The following is a 6849-nucleotide window of genomic DNA, read 5'->3' as shown; positions in this document are numbered from 1 at the left end:
TTTTACAAGCATTCTCATTTATCATCCAGAACACCCTCTGGGATGATTTTGATACTAATGAGTGGTTATCTAAAATACTTCTACAGAGACAACTGGAGGAGGAAATGGAATAAGAGGTGTCAGGGCTTGTCACAGGTTGCCTGGCTCTGACTTCAAAGGGGTGTCAGGGATACTGCAGGACTATGCTCTGTGGAAGGAGGAGTGGTATACATCACCCAGACTCCCTCTCAGTCCACTTGCTGGCCTGCTCAACCTGCTCCTGTCACCCTCCTTAATCTCCTCCTTCATCAACTTTCCTCCGTGCCTTCTCTCGCTCCTCTCCACTCCATCACTCCTACACAACCCACCATGAACACTCTCCTGAGCCAGCTTTTATAGGGTTTCCTTTACATGCCACCCCCACACCGCGCCCTTCCTTCCAAGCGCCTTCCCTCTCCTGATGCTGCCCAGCTGTGTCTGCCCTCAGGTGTTCCTTCCCTTTCACTAACTCCTTCTGGCCTTCCTTGCCTCTCTAGCAGGGTGCGGTTAAATGCAAACGTATCCCAGCTGAGGCTTCCCCCAGGTGTGCCTCTTTTCTTCCTTCTCCCTTTTCCCTCAGTCTTTCCTGCAGGACAGGGCTGGCAGGGCCTTTCCAGGTGATGCACCTTGGCCGTCTCTGCCTCTGCTCACGAGGTGCTGCCCCGGGCCACGTCTGAGCTGTCTGTCCATTGGGGCTGGGCGTGGCTGCGTTTCCCTGGCCTTGCTCACGAGGTGCTGCCCCAGCCAGTGTCTGAGCTGCCTGTCCCTTGATGCTGGGCATGGCTGTGCTTCCATGGCCTTGCTCATGAGGTGCTGCCCTGGCCAGCATCTGGGCTGCCTGTCCCTTGACACTGGGCATGGCTGCCCTTCCCTGGCTGGCTTCCCCCTCTGGCTCTCCCCCTCCCACACTTGCTGCTGGCTGTGCCATCTGTTTTGGAGCCTCTGGGCTCCCTGAATCTACTGCTGGGGTGCTGGGACTGCTCAACCCCGGACAACTGTCTGTTGAGGCAGCTGGGCAGTTGTCTCCTGGGGGTTGTCTCCCATCCTCTTCTCCAGGTAAGTCCAGGGGCTGGGCTGTGGATCCCGGACAAGAGGAACTTATTCTTCAGTTGACAGAGTGTTGTCTAGACTGCACTGCCATGTCAGTTGCCTGTCTAGAGCATTTAGCAACTTGAATTCACGAAAGATGCAGCGCATCACAGAAACTATTAACACATGCTGCATTCTGTCTTGCTATGATCAATGGTCTAAACCAGTGAAACCAACACATTCATTCATTCATTGTATTCTCTCTTAATACCTTAAGGGGTTCTGGGGTGGGGTGAATCTTAAGGGACCTTTGTATTAACACTGCACTGGGCTTTTACCGCTAGCACTGCTTGTGGAAATACCCCCTTCCCACACACACACCTTTCCATCTTGTCCATCCAATCAGATTTGTTACCCATGGAAGAACTATTAGGCAGTCCCATACCTCGAAGTGTAGCTTGTACATAGCTTTAATATTAAAGATTACTGGGAGGGTGCAGAACTGAGCAAGGTTACTTGTAATAGTGTGCTGTCTTCAAGGAACTGCATAACAGACACCTCTCCACTGCAAGTCCCTTATGCAAAATGCTTCACATGGAGAAAAAGGGCTCAAAATTAAGGGCTGCAAATATCTCGATGACCCTCAGAGTGAAACAAGAGCAAAGGTTGCTCTTGAGTTGCAACTTTTGGTCTTTCCAGAGGATCCTGCATTGTCATTTTGGTAACACTGCACACACTTGGCTTCCTTGCTCCTTTGAAATGCACCATATCCCATGAGCACACAGGTCATCTGCACATGGTTTGCCATCTGCTCTCGCTGTAAGTGCCTTTAATAGCTACAGTTGGTAACAGCTCAACCAGAGCAGCTTTTCCCATCATTCCTTTCCCATGAAAGGGGGAAAGCTGTTCCTGGTGAATAACTGAATGTTATGCAGTTGATAAAGGCCAGAAAAATTAAAAGCAACTCTAAGCTCATCATCTTCTGCACTAAAAGAGGTTCGTTAGTAGGACATTATGGAGATCTCCTCAGTCCGGCATCTAATAAGCAGAGGCATCTCCTTTCTGCAAAAAGAGCTGGCACTTTGGCTACTATGACCTCTAGCTGGACATCTAAACTATTTGTGCTCATGTTCAGCTACCTCAAATGTGTTGCAATAAGCTCCACAGAATGTTTCTGCATTATGTGAAGCCCTTTCTCCATTTGCTTGTGCTACCTTGATCTCTGTTTCAGTAGGCAGGTGACTAAACACATTTCCGTTTTGAGGGTAGATAATTGTTCCCTGTTCACTCTCTCCAGCCACCTGATCAGCCAGCCTGTGGTAGAGAGTGCTACGTGTGCACGTGAGTTGGTACAAACAGGCACTTCTTGTCAATTCTAAGAAGCACTATCCCTATAGTTATGGGGTGCTGGAAAGCCCAGCATCTGGTACAGGTTGAGAAAGACAGCTCAATCCATTACATTTATCTTGGAAATAAAAGCAGAATGCTAACTATCCCTCATATTGTCAAATGAATCAAACTTCTAGTTTAAAAAAAGATCAGATATACAACCCAACCTTAAGTAAGTTATTGAGAAGTAAAGGTCTACTGACTTCAATGAGACCCACATGCGTGGGAGTATGCTTAAGGTTGCAACGGTAATGAAGCAACACTTTCAAAATGAGAGCATCCAAGAAGGAGTAAGGGGAGGCTCTGTCAGTTTTTGCAGGGGACAGAAAGAAGAATTCAGGCAAAGAAGCAATTTTGAGGAGGAAGATTTCTTATTCTGATGTAACACCAGGCCAGAATGGACAGAAATAGATTACAAAAGTGCACAACAGGTGTAAGTCAAGGTTTCATTATCTTTTCCCCAGTGAGGAGCAGTGCAGTATAGTGGTTAGAGTGATGTACTAGTACAGGACAGATTTGAATCTTCACTCAGCCATGAAGCAAACTCGGTGACCTTGGACTCAGCTGAAGTCTGGAATTCCTCAGCCTAATCTACCTCACAAGGTTGTTGTGAGGGTAAAACAGCAGAGAAGAATTATGTATGCCTGTTTCCTTGAACTCCTTAGAGGAAAAGTGGGGTAGAAATATAATAGACAGTGGGGGGTAAAAACATTCCTGGGGGCAGTATGAAAGAAAAAGTTTAAGAAGCACCCCTCTCCCTCCCTCTGCTGGACTCCTCCTTCAAATTGCAGTAACAGCTAATACATAAAACACAGAATTGTAAGTCCACAAAGGGCTCGAATAACTCCCTTCTCAGAAAAAGCCGTTGTTTTACAAATAAAATATCACTAATGTATGAAGCAATCCCATTTTTAGGATTACTACAAATCACTTTAAAACGTTTGTGGGTTTTATGCTCTATTATTAAGTCTTTGGAACACCTTCATATGTACGGAGGCAGCATCCACTTTAGCTGCTTCATAGACTAAATGTCAAAAGGCAGAGAGAGATGTTAAACCTCTGGAGAACCCAAATGGCTATTTCCTGTTGAGTCAAACACCTGTGAGCTTCTTCCTTCTGAAAAACAAGATACCTCTTATTGCACCTTAGTGACATACATAAAATGGGGAAACAGCTCAGCCAATGATAGTGACTCGTCTCATTGAAGGGAACGCAGCATAAAATGGTGAGCGCTTAATGTTTGTCATCTTACACCTGCTTTGATTCTTCAGCTTTGCGCTGGAAAGAATACAGCATAATAATTCACATTAATGAAAGAGTGGAATGTCCCCCTTTTCTAGCCTGGCAAACATTGCTAGCAGAATAATGTTAGGCATTTATTGTAAACTATTTACAAGTATAGAGATTTAATCTCGTAACACTTGTAAGCACCAGGACTGAATTTATGAAGCAATCAGAGCCCACAGTTCAATTTGCCTTATTCAATACACTGTCACTGTGCCTAAAGCACTCAGCAGAACCTGACACTGAAGTGGAAGATGGAGAAGGAGAAATTCAGAAGTTTTTTTCTTGTACAACCAGGGAGTGGGGGTTGGAATGTTCCAGGTTAGCTTTTGACTTACACAGGTCAATAATTTAATAATAATAATTGTGCTTATATACTGCTCTTCTAGACTGATTAGTGCTCCACTCAGTCATGGCTCCCACAATACAATACAGCTGGGGAGCTGGGGTTGAGTGGCTTACCCAGGGGTCATTTCGTAGAAAAAGAGCTGGAGGAACTCATTAGCATAACTCATTAGTATAACTCATTAGAGTATGCCACGCCCCTTGACATCACCAGAAGTGTGTCATTGGCATAACTGATTTGCATATGCCTGACATCACCTGTCCTGGCTGTTTTGGATCCAATCCTGGCCATTCAGGGCCGAAATTGGGCCCAAAATGGCAAAATGGGGCTGAAAATGGCCGAAAAGTCACACAAAATGGTCAGGATCGGGCCGCTGCTGAGTGGGAGAGTGATCCACCACCCATCAGAGGCCCAATCTGGGCCATTTCGGCCCCAATCTAGGTTGAAATGGGCCCAAAATGGCCGAGGGTCAGGTGGGCGGGGCCACCTGACATGTGACCTCTTTGGGGAACTGCAGGAACTGCGTTCCTGCATGTTCCCCCTCGAAATGAGCCCTGGGCCTACCCAAGGCTACCTGCAGAGCTCATGGCAATAGGCAGAGTCTAACCAGCAGAGTGCTGACCATCTCATATTAGTATGAAAACAGCCAGTATTTGCAAATCAATTTATTAGAAAGCATAAAAATAATCAAACAATGAAATATGCAAAATAAAATAAAGCACCCGGATGCTGTTAATTTATATCATGGGTTTTTTTTCTCTCTCTAAAGAATGAGGAATCACCCATACAAAATTAAATTCCAATGGCACACATTTATGCTCAGAGCTTCATACACTGGTCAAATAAAGAGCCATCATTCAAACATGATTGCAAAATGAATGTAGCAACTTGAGAGACCGAATAACATATTCCATCAGAGAGAATCCGCGCTTGTTATTTTTTAAAAAAACCTCTTAGCAATGTATTAAAATAAAAAAACAACCCAGAATTATACAGCTGTTTTCATAGATCCAGAGGAGTTAGCCGTGTTAGTCTGTGGTAGCAAAATCAAAAAGAGTCCAGTAGCACCTTTAAGACTAACCAATTTTATTGTAGCATAAGCTTTCGAGAATCAAGTTCTCTTCATCAGATGCATGGTACAGAAACTGGTCAAATATAGAAGAGGAGGGGGGAGGAGAGAGAAGATGCAATTAGGGGGGGAGAGGGAGGATGCAACCAAAACATTCCTTTGCTAGTAAATGTAAACATCTCCTTTTACAGAAAAAGATTGAATGAGATCAGTTTGCTAACAGTGGAGCCAAGGAAAATTCTATTTATGCGGTATGGATCTTGGAGGGTTTTTAAACATATCAGATCTGTTACTTCTTTATAAATTCCTTGCTGAAATCTCTTTAGTGAAAATCTTAGTTGATTATGCTGAATCTTTTAAAGACCCTGGAATTATACAGTTTCAGAACAAATGTAGAAAAATAGAGAATATCACCTAAACTAAAGTCAACTAGGTTGCCAATTGCCTGGAGGGAAAAAGTGTTTAGTCCCTTTAAATAGAGGGTTAATGGGCTATTATTTACCAGGTCAAGTCCACGCTGGTTCATTCCACACTTTAGGGCACACTAGCGTCATTGCATTTCAACTTGGAGCCTTGGCTTTGTGGCAATGTGTGAACCTCCAGCCTCATAAGGTATTTGAATCCCATCAGAGAATACATCAAGTGGAAACATTTGCCAGTCTTACTCTGTGAAACAAAAGACCCAGCTCAGGTTTATAGTTCCAGTTAGCAAGCCAGCATGCATGTAAGGCACTGAGAGAAAGCGGATAGCTAAAGCATTGCAGGAGGAATTTCTGTGGGTTTCGTAACAAAATTATGTCTTGTGTAAGAGGATGCATGCGATCATTAAACTATATTTTAAATAATTTGACTTAGAGCAATCCATGAACTATGTTATATATAAGCTGACTTTGAACCATTCAGCAGCATCCCAGGCTTTGAATTAGGGAACAAAGCCAAGGACATTCTATTTGTCTTGCACATACGAGGCAGTTTGAAGAAAATGCTTTATTTGAAAAACATGATCAAGTAATCAAGGGCTACCAAGAAAAAAACAATTAATACGATAGCCTTCTACTGTCCCCTTTTGTATAATAATTTTGCTGTTTTAAATAGATTATTACAATCAATAATCAGAAATGAAGACAATCCATGATTCTTTTCGGTGAGCAACAGACATTGTACAAGTTTAACCCCATTGTTTTGACATAAAATTCGCTCATGATGTCCTGTATTTTATTCACATATGCTTAGTGCTCCAGCAATCAGGAAATTCTAGACAGTCCCGTTATCTTTCTCTGATTTTTTAAAAAAAAGCACTTCCAAGCATAGTTAGACTGAGATCTTAATATGTGATCAAGTTGCAGTATTGGGAAATACACCATGATGTATTTTAAGCAAGAATGAAGAAATCACCTTGCAGCAGAAAAAATGAACAAATTGAAGCTGAAAAGAGGCATGCAGTGCAATCCTAACCAAAGTCACACCTCTCTTTTTAAGATTGCTCTGGTAACGTTTTACTCGTGTCAGCATGATTTGAAAACAATTGTGCTACCTTGAAAGCACAGTTAAATGTTGATGCCCTGGAGCAAACCCTAGAAAACAGAGTTCTGCTCCTTGCAGGGCTTCTTCAGCTTTCACAGAATGTTGCCTTTGTGACATCACAAGTGTTCGTTCTATTTATAAAGTGAAGAATGAAAGCATACATCACATTAGAATGATATATAAGTTAAAG

This window comes from Eublepharis macularius, chromosome 4 (genome assembly GCF_028583425.1).
Source record: "Eublepharis macularius isolate TG4126 chromosome 4, MPM_Emac_v1.0, whole genome shotgun sequence".
In the NCBI taxonomy this organism is placed as follows: domain Eukaryota; kingdom Metazoa; phylum Chordata; class Lepidosauria; order Squamata; family Eublepharidae; genus Eublepharis; species Eublepharis macularius.
This window is presented reverse-complemented; position numbering follows the sequence as displayed.